General features: G+C 41.8%; 1 long non-coding RNA gene across 1 annotated transcript in view; it reads left to right on the top strand.

The window, feature by feature from the left end:
* Positions 1-70: 70 nt before the first annotated feature.
* Positions 71-16,727, top strand: part of LOC110979800 (uncharacterized) — a 36,148-nt gene continuing 19,491 nt past the window's right edge. Inside the window, exons 1-2 of the long non-coding RNA XR_002598251.2 lie at positions 71-228; positions 1,355-1,583. This is a non-coding gene — a long non-coding RNA (uncharacterized LOC110979800). The remainder of the gene's footprint in view (positions 229-1,354; positions 1,584-16,727) is intronic.

The following is a 16,727-nucleotide window of genomic DNA, read 5'->3' on the forward strand; positions in this document are numbered from 1 at the left end:
ACGCGTCACGTGCATTCACAGCGTTGAGATTGGTTGCCAGAAAATCCCAATTACACTTACACCGTGCTTACACGTGGTATGCGTCAGGAAGCCTGTCTTCCCACATGCCAACTTGTACATGTGTACAGCTAGAAGTAGTTTCGTGTGTGCCTGGAGAATCACAGAAATTTTAACCGAAACAACGTTTGACACGGGTCCTGAAAGATGAAGAAGTTCGAAGAGATCTTGGTGGGTTTACAGGACTACTCTCAGTGTGTAACACAAATCGAATTTTGTAAAAATTAGTGTTGGCAAAAGGCTCTGATAAAACCCAGGGCTACTAGGTGTTTGAAAAATGTTTTTGACTAAGAGGGCGCTGTTCGCGCGTTGCGTGCCGCGAAAATCAAGCGAGTCCTAACACAACACGTTAGACCACCATATCTATTTAGTGTACCTAGTACGTGTATTAGTTCATATTAGCCTTCAGGAAGTTCCAGGCATCAGTTCCCCCAAAACTGTGGGGTCCCACGTAGTTCTACTAAGTGTAGCCCCACTAGTGTGGCACGGATCCCGCTCCATCCTTAGCCACACATCCGTATGCGCAATTTCGTGTCGGCGTACTGAACATTTTCGGCGCACCCACTTATCATCGTGGGCGCAATTTCTTTTGCACACGAACATGATTCTTGACCTTTTCGCTTTCTAAAAACCATTTATTGAATTATTTCACTCACATTATTGAGGTATTTTCCAGTCTTTGCCTTTATCAATTCAATCTAATGGGCTCGCTCTTAGTCGCCATCTTTAAAATAAGATTGTTGAACAATACGTCACTTGACCTCTCATCGTCTCGACGGCTCTTCCATGTCAAGATATCTAAACTGCTGCCAAAGTTTTGGAAGAGCCCATTGGTACAGAGCCGTCGAGATGATGAGAGGTCAAGTGACATATTTTTCAACGATCTTATTTTGAAGATGGCGACTGAGAGAGCGAGGCCGTTAGATTGAATGGATAAAGGCAAAAAGACATTTACAAAAACAGAAATAACAAGAATGCTAATTAATGATAAAGAAAAAAGCAACATTTCTGTTCTCGCAAAAACCTGTGTTAAAAACAACAGCCCCCTCCAAAAAACAGTACAGATGTCTGTCGAAGCCCCATTGACTGTGCCAGACTTGCCATGACCCTTGGGGCCACAGCAGGTCAGACCCAAGTACATGTTCATGTAACCTTGTCCCTTGGCTGGTACTGAGGAGAGATAAGGTGGACAGGCCTGACTGATTGATAATTCATTACCCAGATATGCTAGGAATTTTTTGGGGGTCCAGATTTCTCCCTCTACATCATAACAAAACCCTGTTTATTCTACTGGTAGGTGTACACAGGTGGTGGTATCCAAGGCATGGAGCGTGGGATGGGACAGGACAGGATCAGAAAGATGCTCACCGCATGGAGCCATTTAAGTGTTCCACTGCAGAAGCAAGCATGGAAGAAGCAGTGAAGTTGTAACTGGAGGAGACAAAGCCATGCGATGCGAGCTTTGAGAGGGGCTGCAGTGAAGCAACCAACACCAGTGAACTGTTGTGCGCTCGAGGTTACTGAAGGTAAGCCATACCAAATGGCCACTCATTCATCAACCTTTCCCCGTTTCGACCGTGTAAATGGGAGCATTTGAATAATGCCCCACCACTCAAAGTGTAGCTCTTAGAATCACTGGCTTGCAGGTGGAATTGAGTACATGTACTGTTAGTTGTTACTGTACATGGCAATGAGGGGAATGCGCTGGCTATGCAGCTGCAGGCATGGAGTCAGGCACTTCTGAGAAAGGAGGAATGCATAATGAATTGGATTGGTAGGAGAGTTCGTTGCCTAAAAAAGTCGGAGTCAAAAGTATGCACCTTTGAAAACGTGATCGAACAATTGAGTTTTAAACGTAATAAATAACTCAGTTCCAAAAAGAGGATGAGATTGCAACAAGTCCAAGTAACACATTTACCAACATTATTCAAATCATCACTGTACTGGTGACCATTTAAGATGGTGTGTTTACCGTGCCACAGGTTTTACAAGAGGAATTTTTACTTAGAACCCTATACAGTTTGTTGAAGACCAGTGCAAATTTTTAGGTTTATGTTTTTAGGTTAGTGTGGTATGCAATGTGTTATACACAGTGTACATGTATATCTCACTACAAATCCTTTTCACTTAACCCTAATCTTCAGTCTCTCATCAGTTTTTTCAAGAATCTCAAAAACCTCTTGCCCATTATCTGAAAATTTTGTGGGTGACATACAAATGGTTTCCATGATTGCATTACAAATGTCAGTAGACAAGTTGAATTATAAGAGTTGTAACTTAGGCTTTCACACTGTTCTTTTCTTAGGAAAATTTACCTCTTGAATACTTGCAATGACCTGCAACTGACCAAGGCTTGTTTGCTCAAATGCAAAACTACATGTACATGTATACATGTACTGTAAAAAATTCTATATCACATAAAAATAAAAATATCAGCACAACACTACTACAATTTCTCAAAGCAACCTTCCACCTGGTCTGGCTTGCACGTAGATGTGCATGCTATACATCTACACAAAAAAGTATGAGACGACTACCTCTCGCTCAAACATTATACAAACACAGTAAACAATTTTGGCAGCACATTATGCATGGATCTTGACTAGCAAGATATATGTATACAACTCAATACTGCCAGAAACTCAATCTCTAAATGTAAATCTAAATGTAAAGACACATAATATCCAAGTAAAATATAAATTTTAAAGTGGCAAAATGACATGTGACTGGGTTTGGCTTTCAAAAAATACTGCTTATTTTTCTTATACAAAACATAAACCCATATACAGCCTGTTAAAGAGAAAATGTGTTATTAGATGGGATGTACGTGTAGGGCCTACATGAATATACATGTATTGCATTGTAAGTTTTTGTGGCAATAATGTATTGAGCACAAGAGTAACCATTTTTCTCTCATTGCTAAACCCAATAACCTTAGCCTGAGTCTAATCTTGCAAAACAACCTCCTTCAGTAAACACTACTGGGTTTGGGCCCAGACCCCACCCCTCCCCCACCAAACACTAAGTACAAATACCTAAAGTACCTTTGATTTGCACTCATATCGGTACATGTATATGTACATGTATGTTCTTGCACATTGCCTGTATAAAGGGAATACTTTCAGAAGACAAAATACATGTACATGTAAATAAAGAGCGACATGTACAGTAACATTTACAGCTGCAAAAAAATGTTGTGATATTCTTTGGCAAAACAGTGAGAAGAGCATAAAACTTCTTTTGACTAGCACCTAGACATGATGTACAGGTACTAGAATAGCCAGTAAAAAGATCAGTACATGTTCATGCTTATCAAGGCAATATAGAAAGATAAATTGCAAATATGCAGGCACTTGTCATGTTCTTTACCGTACCTGTATACAGAGCTTGCGCAATGACAAACACTATGTCTTGTATGTACCACAAATAATATTCCGAAGAACCAGAATTGCCAACCAGAATGAAATTGTGTTTTTTAGTACAGAAATTCATGAAAAGGACAATGTTTGTTTTAAAATAGCTTTCAAATGTACAGTGTGGGAGTATCATTTCACATCATACGTCATGCCTTTAAACTAGGTTCTCAAAGCATCCAAATCAAATTGTCCATTGTCCAATTGTGCACTCAATCTTCCTCAATCTGCAGCCATGCTCACTCAATCTTCCTCAACCTGCAGCCATGCTCACTCAATCTTTCTCAAGATCTACAGACATGCTTGCTCAATCTTCCTCAATATCTGCACACATGCTTGCTCAGTCTTCCCCAATATCTGCAAGTACATGTATACTATTTCAATGTTCCTCAACATCTACAGCCATGCTCATTCAATTGTCCTCAGTATCTACAGACGTGTTCAGTAAATCTTCCTCAGTCTGCAGCCATACTCGCTCAATCCTCAATATCTGCAGACGAGCTCGCTCAGTCTTTCCCAATATCTGTACGCATGCTACCGTAGCTCAATGTTCCTCAATATCTACTGCCACATTCATTCAATCATCCTCAATATCTGCAGCCATGCTTACACAACATTCCTCAATATCTGTGGCTGTGCTTGCTCCATCGTCCCCAATATCTGCAGACATGCTCACTCAGTCTTCCTCAATCTGCAGCCATGCTAACTCAATCTTCCTCAACCTGCATCCATGCTAACTCAATCTTCCTCAACCTGCATCCATGCTAACTCAATCTTCCTCAACCTGCAGCCATATTCGCTCAATTTTCCTCAATCTGCAGCCATATTCGCTCAATTTTCCTAAATTTGCAGCCATACTCGCTCAATCTTCCTCAATATCTGCAGACATGCTCCCTCAGTCTTCCCCAATATCTGCAGGTATACTATCTCAATGTTCCTCATTATCTACAGCCATGCTCATTCAATCGCTCTCAATATCTGCAGACGTGCTCACTCAATGTTCCTCAACATCTACAGCCATGCTCCTTCAATTGTCCTCAGTATCTACAGACGTGTTCAGTCAATCTTCCTCAATCTGCAGCCATACTCGCTCAATCCTCAATATCTGCAGACGAGCTCGCTCAGCTCAATATCTACTGCCACATTCATTCAGTCGTCCTCAATATCTGCAGCCATGCTTACACAACATTCCTCGATATCTGTGGCTGTGCTTGCTCCATCGTCCCCAATATCTGCAAACATGCTCACTCAGTCTTCCTCAACCTGCAGCCATGCTAACTCAATCTTCCTCAATTTGCAGCCATACATGTTGTACGTGCTAAATCTTCCTCAATCTGCAGCCATACTTGCTCAATCTTCCTCAATCTGCAGCCATGCTCACTCAGTTTTCCTCAACCTGCAGCCATGCTAACTCAATCTTCCTCAATCTGCAGCCATGCTCGCTCAATCTTCCTCAATCTGCAGCCATGCTAACTCAATCTTCCTCAATCTGCAGCCATGCTCGCTCAATCTTCCTCAATCTGCAGCCATGCTCACTCAGTCTTCCTCAACCTGCAGCCATATTCGCTCAATTTTCCTCAATCTGCAGCCATACTCACTCAATCTTCCTCAATATCTGCAGACATGCTTGCTCAGTCTTCCCCAATATCTGCAGGTATACTAACTCAATGTTTCCGAATATCTACAGCCATGCTCATTCAATCGTCCTCAATATCTGCAGCCATGCTTATTCAGTCTTCCTCAACCTGTAGCCATGCTAACTCAATCTTCCTCAATTTGCAGCCATACGTGCTAAATCTTCCCCAATCTGCAGCCATACTCGCTCAATCTTCCTCAATCTGCAGCCATGCTCACTCAGTTTTCCTCAACCTGCAGCCATGCTAACTCAATCTTCCTCAATCTGCAGCCATACTCGCTCAATCTTCCTCAGTTTGCAGCCATGTTCACTCAATCTTCCTCAACCTGCAGCCATACTCACTCAATCTTCCTCAATCTGCAGCCTTACTCGCTCAATCTTCCTCAACCTGCAGCCATACTCACTCAATCTTTCTCAAGATCTACAGACATGCTTGCTCAATTTTCTTCAATATCTGCAGACATGCTCGCTCAGTCTTCCCCAATATCTGCAGGTATACTAACTCAATGTTCCTCAACATCTACAGCCATGCTCATTCAATTGTCCTCAGTATCTGCAGACGTGTTCAGTCAATCTTCCTCAATCTGCAACCATACTCGCTCAATCCTCAATATCTGCAGACAAGCTCGCTTAGTCTTTCCCATTATCTGTACGCATGCTACCGTAGCTCAATGTTCCTCAATATCTATGTGGAGGGCGGAGAAAGTACGGGGTTCGTAACTGACACTGTTGAAATAAGGCAGAAGGGAGGCCGTGAGTGAATGCTGGTTATACTAGGCTGCAAGCTCTGCCAAGAATGACCAGCACCCCAACACGACCCACCCCCTGTCCACTCAACAGGACTGTGCCACTGAAATATGGGGGTGTACACAAAAGTGGGCCTATACATAACAAATTTCATGTGGGCAGTGTAGACTAGTACCCTACATCTACCGCAACGTTCATTCAGTCTTCCTCAATCTGCAGCCATATTCGCTCAATCTTCATCAATCTGCAGCCATGCTCACTCAGTCTTCCTCAACCTTCAGCCATACTCAATCTTCCTCAATCTGCAGCCTTACTCACTCAATCTTCCTCAATATCTGCAGACATGCTCGCTCAGTCTTCCCCAATATCTACAGGTATACTAACTCAATGTTCCCCAATATCTACAGCCATGCTCATCCAATCGTCCTCAATATCTGCAGCCATGCTCACTCAATCTTCCCCAATCTGCAGCCATACTCGCTCAATCTTCTTCAAGATCTACAGACATGCTTGCTCTATCTTCCTCAATATCTGCAGACATGCTCCCTTAGTCTTCCTCAATATCTGCAGACGTGCTAACTCAACCTTCCTCAACCTGCAGCCATGCTAACTCATTCTTCCTCAATCTGCAGCCATACTCACTCAATCTTCCTCAATCTTTAGCCATACTCGCTCAATCTTCCTCAAGATCTACAGACATGCTTGCTCTATCTTCCTCAATATCTGCAGACATGCTCCCTTAGTCTTCCCCAATATCTGCAGACGTGCTAACTCAACCTTCCTCAACCTGCAGCCATGCTAACTCAGTCAGTCCGCAGCCCACTGAAAAGCCGTTCGTTTTATGTGCATTGTATGCATGGCATTCCGGTGGATGACCTCGCTGTGAATACTTAATGAGCTGGCGACAACGCGTGGAATGTGTTCTGAAACTTACGTTTTATTCGTCAAATGTCAATATTATTTATGTTTTATTTTAGACACTGAACCATTTTTTTATATTATCAAATCAGATTGGAAATTACGTGATATTTAGAGGGAGAATTTTACAACGGAAAAATAGCTTCAAACGTCAACGAATGGGCCTTTAAAAACGACGAGATTTTTCATCTTTCGACTACGGCCACAACCAGATTTGATACTAACGTCACAGATAATATCACCATCTATCTAAAAATGGTTGAATTCGGGTAAATACATGTATGTACCTAGTCCAGTCAGGGCACGGACTATTCCAACGATTGCCAAAATCTACCGCAACGGTAAAGCCGCCATGACACAACATGCACTTACCGTGTTCTCATTGATTGACAATGACATCATTTGGAAAGCTCTGTCACAAACGTGTAGATCGTGCACCTCTGTATGTACATGTACGTGCACAGTATGGATCCGCTGTACCATGTGTCCACACACAGCAAAGAACAGACTTCTTGGGAGGATACATATCAATCAGTTAATTCATGAATTTCTCTTTTAGTATTTTTTATTGTCTTGCGGTTTAAATTGAAATGAAGGGCATTTTAACAAATTAGTGTCCATTACTCACATGGGACTGTTAAATAGGCATATTCATATCCATTTCTGAGGGAAAACAATAATAGAACCAATAATAAAGCACAGACGACGGTGGATTTTTTTTTCTGGATTTTTAATGAAACTTTCCAAAACACATGAAAACAAAACTTTTTGTTTAATATATTTATACCAACTGGTTACATAATAGAAAAGACAACATACTTGACAATAAACATGTACGTGTGCATAGCCACCTTTCTTTTTACATTTAAAACTTACTGCAAATATAAATAACAGCTGCCTCTTTGCAAAACTTTTAAAACACTGAATACTGTTTTCCCCACAATGAAATAAACCAACGTATTTGGCAAGTATTAATACCTGTGTAGCAAGTGGAATGTCAGGTGCTATTTCGAATGGACCTTGACTGTAAAATATAAATAAACAATAAAGATAAATTTTAGTTAGAAATATATGATTGCAGTTTTGCACCATGTTGTTAATCTGCACTTGTTGCTGAATGTTATGTGAAGGCCAGAAAGTGGCTGGTGGCTTACAAATAACTACAATGTATAAATATTCTTGTGAAACAAACAATGGCAATTTTGTTGGTCCACAAATACATATGCAAAGAAACAAAAATAATTTTTCAACAACTTAACTTTTTTTTCAAAAGAGCTTTGGCATAAGACAACTTCCATCTTTAACTAAGAAAAAAAACATCAAGAGCTCTACATGTAGTAGTCTAAGTTGTCACTAAAGAATTTCACAATGCAGAGTGTACATGTACCAATAAACTAGAGGTCATCTTTGGCAATATCTCAAAATTACTAAACACATAAAAACAAACACATTAAAAATAAGTTATAATCTTTGGTTGACATACACGTATGAGGCAAAGTGTTTGGGCATATAGTCCAAAAAAGGTATAAAAACTCTAAAAGAAAGACAACCGTATATTGTTTATAAAATGGAGTTGGATATACATCATGCGTGCACTAACTCCTTACAAGAAATAACAATCATAAATAAGCACCACCATATTAATCCTGCATGCTTCCTGTAAATGCAGAAATACTCCAATTGCATTCTGAAGGCCATCTCTGGCAAAATGCCAATGTTGAAACTTGTCGCTACTGTCAAAGAAATGACAACCAAGCTGCCCACAAACATTCCCCAAGTGAATGTTGTGGCTCACACGTGAGGCATCCAAACTTTCACTGTCCTGCCGAGGAAGAATTCCACTGCACACCAGCTTAGCAGTTGGAAAGATCTCGCGTACGGTGGTGATGAGTTCCCTGAAATACTTCAAGTTGCTGTGCAGGAAACCCCACTCTAAATCGTTTGTTCCGACATGGATTACAACAATGTCAGGTGTAGTTGTGTACATGTCACGACACTGAAGCAAATGCTTTCGAAGGCCCGAAATTGTTGCACCGCGGCAAGTTGCTACCTCCACATCAACTAATTCAGTTGTGATGTTTTCTTTGAGGTACTTTGTTAGGGAATCTCCAAGGATAAGAGCTCTAGCTCTCATACATAGTTTTCAACTGAAAACTACAGTACAAGGCCTATTTCAAAATAAGGCAATTAAGAATGCATGAAGGCGTCAGGCTGCAACAATTTTTCCACTTTTTTCCAAATTCATGCATTAATTACTCATAAAAATACAAACGAGTAGGCCTTAGTCGAACAATTGTATTATTAAAAGGCCTAGCATGAATCATTATATTTGAACTTGATGTAAAAAATTGGCCTGTTACAGTGTTGAGCCTATTTGCTTAGCATTTACATGTGTGTCTCCCATGCAAGGACCTTGCTTCGGAGGAACGCAAAGGTTATATCTGGATCTCCTGGAAATATCGCCGGACGTCTCGTTGCAGTGCATGGTCCGCTAGGCCTGCAGCGAACCTCTCACATAAGATGCTGTCTTTGTTTTGCATCTGCGGGCAGTCCTCCGGGGACGCCAGCTCCACTCTTCGAAGTAGTTTCATCAGCTGAAGAGAGTAATCTTGCAGGGACTCACCCGAGCGCTGCTGACGACTGTAGAAATCACTCCATCGGTTCGAGGGGGTCTCGTGGCAGGCGTAAGTTGTCAGGATCCAATTGATGACATCCTCAGCCTTGGTCCGCTTTGCTGGTGGGCACAGCCTAACTTCATCTCTGGCGTGTCCAGTGAGGTGATCGAGGACTAGCTGAACACCCTCAGCATCGGTGAGGTCCTTGGTCAACCTCCTCATGTCCTCCGCCCACTCGATGACTTCAGGATCCCTCTCTGAACTTGGCCGTCCAGAGAGCTTCGTCGCCCTGTCTCTCGGAACGACAACCAGCTTGGTTGCCTTCCCCTTGCTCTCCATGTCCTCCAGCTTCGTGGTGAGCGCCTTAAGCTGTGTCTGCAGTTCCTCCATCCTGCATCGATCACCACTGTACCAACCCTTTTTTTCTAATTTGTAAACCACCTGATCCTGTCTACGACGCTTGTGACCGCACAGTAGTCTTTTCCGGTGGTAATTATGATGGTATATTTATTCCAAACAATGATAGCAAGGATATATATAAAAAAAAAGGTTGGATACAGTAGCCCCAAAATCTGCTAGTGCGCTTCAACGATGGGCTTATAATGGGCAGGAGCAAAGATGTATAAGTGTAGTGGTCTTGAACTAGGCAAGAAGCAGAATGATGATGTGGCAGCTGGACCGCATGGTCAGCAAGAGGGTGCCACAGGAAGTAGCCTGTGGTTTATCTTATTACTTATTCGTAAACTTCTTGGAAAAACTCTGTGTCAGTGAAATACAAACTACATGCTACAAAGGGGGATAACTTTAAAGGTGCATGTATAATATGAAAAACTTCCAAAAAATCCTGTTACACATGCACAGTAATTCACATGTACTGTACACCTGTAGTACATGTAGGCTGCACTGTACCTTATTACCAACGCACACAACGCACGTGCTCTATAAAAAAATTCCTGAAAAAGATGAAATCTCGTGCGCAAAAAGTGTCACAGAAAAACTGCACGCACTTCGCCCACATGCTAAAATTTACATCAAATGAAAGCTTATCGCTTTCTCTTTCGATCTGTAGTGATAGTTTCCGTCATTGTTACCTAGTCCAGTCAGGGCGCAGCAAGTAAAAACGCAAATGAAAACAGCCACAGCATTACGCCTGAACTTTAGACGTGCAAAAAAATGGCTAAAAAGTGGTTTAAACTGGGTATTTTTACCACCATTCGAATCGGAAAAACGTGTTCTTTCTACTTACCACGCCATCTTGGATGCCCACTACTTCTTTTAGAACGTGTAGTTCATTACAAAAGATCGGTTGAAATCTCGCAACAATGCGTGGAACTCTCGCAGCTATTTCGTACACGTTTGGCTGAGCACATAAAGTTCGGGATTTGACCTCATTATCGCGAGCGCTGCAGACTGACTGAACTCATTCTTCCTCAATCTGCAGCCATGCTCACTCAATCTTCCTCAATCTTTAGCCATACTCGCTCAATCTTTCTCAAGATCTACAGACATGCTTGCTCAATCTTCCTCAATATCTGCAGACAAGCTCGCTCAGTCTTTCCCAATATCCGTACGCATGCTACCGTAGCTCAATGTTCCTCAATATCTACCGCCATGTTCATTCAGTCGTCCTCAATATCTGCAGCTGTGTTTGCTTCATCTTCCTCAATATCTACAGCCATGCTGACTCAGTCCTCAATCTGCAGCCATGCTACATGTAGCTCAGTCTTTCTCAATATCTGCAGCCATGCTTGCTCAATCTTTCTCAATATTTTAGCAATGCTGGCTCAATCTTCCTCAATATAAACGTCGCTATAACGAATACATATGGGTCCCCGCCAAATGTCCAGTACAGTGGTCGTTCAGTATAGCGAAATTTACTGCCGAACGTTTGTTGGCATATTGAATTGCGCCCTCTCTTGTCTAAGTGAAGTGCACCTTCTTGTGATACTATGGTTCCCTGTTTTCATGATGTTTTGCCGTTGCATTCACGGTTAAGGTTTCTAAAAATGTATGCGTTATTTATTTTTGTCTTTGAGTAAATCTTAAGTTGATAAATTGATTTCAAGTTTATCCTAAAAAAGTTGTGAAGCTACTGCTCAGGATCGATCTCAGATGCATGCTGTGGCGAATCTCGAGGGTTGTGCTTAGCGACACATGGGGCGATTGCACTGACCGCGGTTGAAGTCATTACGTGTAGGTTGACCAACTCTGGCGACTGGGGGCCGACCAGGCACAAAATCGGACCAGGGGCTGGCGGCAGTGGAGGGGGGCACGCTCGCTTTGCTGGTACGGATGAAAATTGTGCTGGTGCGAGACGGGCACACCAAGCAGCATCAGCCAAAGTTCGGCATCAATAGTTGCCCAAGAGCGCGACGGCACATGCGCCTTGCGCAACCGAAACTGGACGTCGTACTCGCGCCAACCATACCCCACATGTCGAAATGCCGCAGATCGAATAGTGTCTGCGTACTTCAGTAACGAACGGGCGTGGGTAGGATGTTGCAACAAATACACAGACGCAAAAGCTAGAAATGCCGACATCCACTGCTCGATAGACGTGTAGTGTTGGGTTGGGTTGACTTGGCTGGTTAATTTATTCACTGATCGGCACTATTTCTCGTATAAGAAGAAAACCTACAATGTGACAAAATACATGATTGCAACCTATTAATATTCAGTATTGTAAATTCCTAACAATCGAATGTGACACAATATTACATGTCATTCTGGCACCCTGACATGATACCTATGCCTGTATAGACATAAGTACATGTAACGTTACATTTAAGTTTGTCGACATGTCGTAGGCCCACACAGACCCTTAAGAGTGTGTCGTTTCCCGTTTTCAAGGCCACAATAGATCGCTTAATTAACTCAACATAATCTAGCTTACCAACCGATCCTCCCCCTCGATCCAACAACTTATATTTTTGAAGATTAAACCAGGATCCAGGTGATTTGACGTCCGCTGAAAATATAAATGTCTACATGTCGCTAGGTTTTGGCAGCAAGTCCAGACGCAAACTAGTCCCGGCAGTAAAACTTTACAATATTACTACGCATACGCCCGTACAGAATTGTCATTCTCCGTAATTTTTGAGTAACAGTCTTAATAAAGATATTGAGCACCTTATCATATTACTTATAATTATATTGGAGGTTTACAATCAAAATATAATCAAATTACAACTAGTTGTCCCAGAATTTATCCCCTGTCACGACCCTAAAAATTAGTATCATGTCGCCCCATTATCAGGGCACCGTTAAAGTTAAAGCACGCCCTCTGTTGGCGGACAAAATCATTCAATGACTATCTTACGGTGGATCTTTATAGTCCAGTCCACCACAGACGTGATACACAGATCCTGCTTATGGGGACGAATCTGCCAAAGTGGGGACTCATTGGACCCGATTGTAAAAAGCATCTCGTCAAAGGAATTATCCAAGCCCGCGCCGCACGACGACTTCAACAAGGTACCGAATTCTACATGTACATACTCCCCCCTCCAAATTTTGTCTTTTAGATGTTGAGGAATCGCGGTCCCGAGATCATCACAGACACTAGTTAATGCCATATTTGAATCGGAAGAGGAGGTAACTGACTATGTGCTTGGAGCTGGAGTTCCCAACACCACGGGCGTGAAACTGGAAAAAGTGACATAGAGCAGAGGTTGCGGGGCTAATTCAGCAACAGGCTCTAAAGTTTGTGCCAAACTCCCTCTAGGCCGACTGATGCTAGCGGGCACTGGCGTTGCCTGGGTAGACTCAACACTCGCACTCCCTGGAATCATTCCGCAAGTAGCCAACGGTATAACAGTGGTATCCGGACCGGGTAATGCGTGCCACGGTGCACGAGACCCTGCAAGGGCCCCGACCACCGGCCGCCCTCGAGAACGTTTGACTCCATCCGTCAGCCCAGAAGTAGCCCGCAGAAGTTTGCTCTTGCGAAACGGACAGATTTTCCTCTTCTCCAACCAAACGCCACGGCTGCTCAGGCAAAAGCGACCGGGAGTAACTCTCTCCAGAGCTACTAACATTTTAAGGTCACGTCAGTAACTATTTCGAGGCATTAAATCACCGTGCCAGCAACCATGAGTGAACACTACTGACCCTCTTAGTGACAAGGGCCTTTAATGTCCTGCAGTGATAAATTATTTGAAGCTGCAATTTATTTTGCCTCAAATTGATTATGTATAACAATGGCACCGTAGGCAAAAAAAGACTAAGTACAAATAAGCGATCTAGTTGTTTTGTGTCATCTTTAATTCTCTGTATCTTTCTTATTTGTCATGAAGCGGCACGCCGATCGGGGATGCCCCGGGTCGAACCCCTCCTTAAAAGGGATTCAGGTCTACAAAATCAAAGGGACCCGACAGTCACACACTTGATATGTCACATCAGAATTTTATTCGCTGACCAGGAATTCCCAAGGGGGAAAAAAAAACCCACGGTGACGACCACTGAACTTGTAAGTCAATGTGCACAGGAGCGACACACCGATTCGTACGGCACACTATAGACTGACAGTGCTCTGTCGAAGGGGTTTTAAAAAGAGGAAAGCGGCCAAACACGACACAAAAATTGTCTTTGGTCGTCCAAACTTCGCATCAAACTTCGAGAAGCCACTTTCTCTAAACCATGCCGCGTTTTATCAATACTTGAACGATTTTCACACGAGGCGGATCGACTCCACGTAATACCACTAACTACGTGTACAAAGACTCGATTAATGCTTCACAGCAATAAATTCTCATAATAACTAATCGATCAAAATGCGGTAAGGAATAAGGTGATTTGCTTGTCATGACGTTGACATCATGAATAATGTATGTTGCCAAGGGTAACAAAACGGTAAATAATAGACTTGTACAAGTATGCTCCCCTTGTAATTAACTACACAGACACAAAAGAGTACACTGAAAAAGTCCGTCCCCTTACAGTTATTATACAACTTAGCTTTTTTCACCACTTACTACATGTACATTATTAATGCCAAACTTCACAAAAATTGAAACAGATTTAACATTTTATATCAGATTTTCCATTGTCATGGCAACCAACTGTGATAAAAATCGTGTTTTGCCCTTTCATAAAACCATTTAAGTGGTTTTACCTTACTTATTTTTCATATCATAATTTTATTTTGTACAAAATTATATTGACAATTATAAATTGGTTGCCTTGGTAACAAAGATGTAAAAGTCTGTATTTGCAGAAAATCTTAAAGGTTTTAAGGGCCTTTATCATACATTTCCTAAAACATGTCTAAAACTAACATCAATAAAATCATTTATCGAATTAAAAATACCATAAAATAAACTCCAGAGTATTTTTATAGCCCATCTGGAGTAAGTTCAGTTGATGGAATAGCCAAAACGATGATGTTGGACACCCCTGGCTTACCATGCACATATGACCCAGTAGTAATGCTTGTGCCATTCCCAAATGCCCTCCCACTGTCACAGAATCATGTTCACACGAAAAATACTCATTTTTACAACATATTCACCATTTTAGTTGAATAAATTACAAACAAAATATTCAGATACTTACCCGGAACTTAATAATTGGTAACAAGCTTGGGTATTTCCTTGTCGGAAAACAATATTGACGTTTTGTTCACTGCATCACTTCAGTCATGCATGAAAAGATAGTGACGGCCACACAGCGAACCTCGTCTTTCATGTTAAAAAATTGGGCACTAGAACGGGTTGATATCGTCAGAGGTTTTACTTGATATTTAGCAGAGATGTTCCAAAAATGTCAAAGATACTTCACATTTGACGATTTTGCGAAATAATTCAAGAAACCTTGGAAAATCTAGCCAATTTTATGAGCTGTATTTCACACGCTGAAACATGCGGAAAGCATCTATGGATCGGAAAGTCGCCAAAGCTGTACTCAGATATAGGCGTTATGAATGAACTGTCCAAATATGGACATAATTGGAGCTTGGCATCAGCTTAGAATTTGGACAGTTGAAAGTGAAAAGGCCTCAGTACCGGTAAATAGACAACATGGTCAGGTTACTTCAAGAATTAAGCAGGCACATAGGCCCATACCTGTATACAGGCAGTAAGTATATTAGCAGTTTGGCCATTCTCACTGGTTTACAGCCAATCACGTGACCATTTTTATACAGATGATAGAACACCAACTGGTTTCAAAACCTTTTTTTTTCAAACTACTGTATTTTTTCCAAAAAAATTGCTTCACATTCGGCACATGAAAACAGCAATTGAAAAACGCATGAACAAACTTTGTGTAGCGTGCTGCAAACGTGTTGGCGTGCAGGACTAAGAGAGCACATATCTGTGTGCCAGTAACAAGTCACACATTTTCAAGGCTGGCACTTCAACAATGTATGCAAACGTATTGTACAAGGGCGCTGTAGTGATGTGAAAGTAATCAGACCAAAAATGGACAGATTTACATCCCAATCTGATAGTTTTTAGTCATTTTGAAAGTATATTTCTTTGAAAAGGTATTTAAAAATGGAAATAAAGGTGTTCTTAAGCAGTTTTGAATAGGTTTGTTTTAAACCAGTTTGAAGCATAGTTGCTGATAATAACTGAGCCGAAGACAAGGTCATTTTCAGTGACCAGGCTTCCACCCATTATTAAAACGTAAAACTCAATCTGTGTCCTGGTGTCTGCCTCCTGCTTCTCGCTGTTTAGCCATTTCTCTCTGCTTCCGACCTCCATTCCGGTCACTTGCGTTCCGGTCACTTGCATTCCGCAACCTTTCATTAAATTATGGCATTGTTGGACCCTGGTCCGTCATTGTGGGCTTCACTGTTGTGATGAGCTTTCTGAAAAATTGGGTCTCTGAACTTCCTTCTTTAACCAAGGAGAGTGTGTGAGCTAGTTGTTGAACATGTCCAGTGAAAGCCTCTGTTACTGCTTCTGTGTCACCACGACCCATCTCCGTCATTGCAACAGATCTTGATGTGCCATCTTGAAGAGACACCTAGAAGTTTTGATACTTGCGATGATGCTTTGTTGTGCCATCTCCATGTACATGTATACAGCTACACTGTACCTAATGCCTTTTCTGATTGGTCAAATTACATTGCTAATGCTATCTCAATATTTGCGAGATGATTGTGCCAGCAGATGGCAGCCTGTCAACATCTTTGCCCGCCAAATTCTTCTAGACAGTTCTAACGACAGAGTTCACTTTATTCAGTGACACATTTTGTGCCTGTAACTCCATAACAGAACGTCTTACACTATCTGTATCATTTCATCTTGAAATGTTAGTACCACTTCATCTTCCAGTAAAGCGATAAGTGCTTCCAACTCCTTGTTTTTCTTTTCAATATAGGCAACTCTTTCTTCG

Source organism: Acanthaster planci, linkage group LG02, assembly GCF_054643075.1.
Source record: "Acanthaster planci isolate LZ-2023a linkage group LG02, COTS_SCS, whole genome shotgun sequence".
Taxonomy (NCBI): domain Eukaryota; kingdom Metazoa; phylum Echinodermata; class Asteroidea; order Valvatida; family Acanthasteridae; genus Acanthaster; species Acanthaster planci.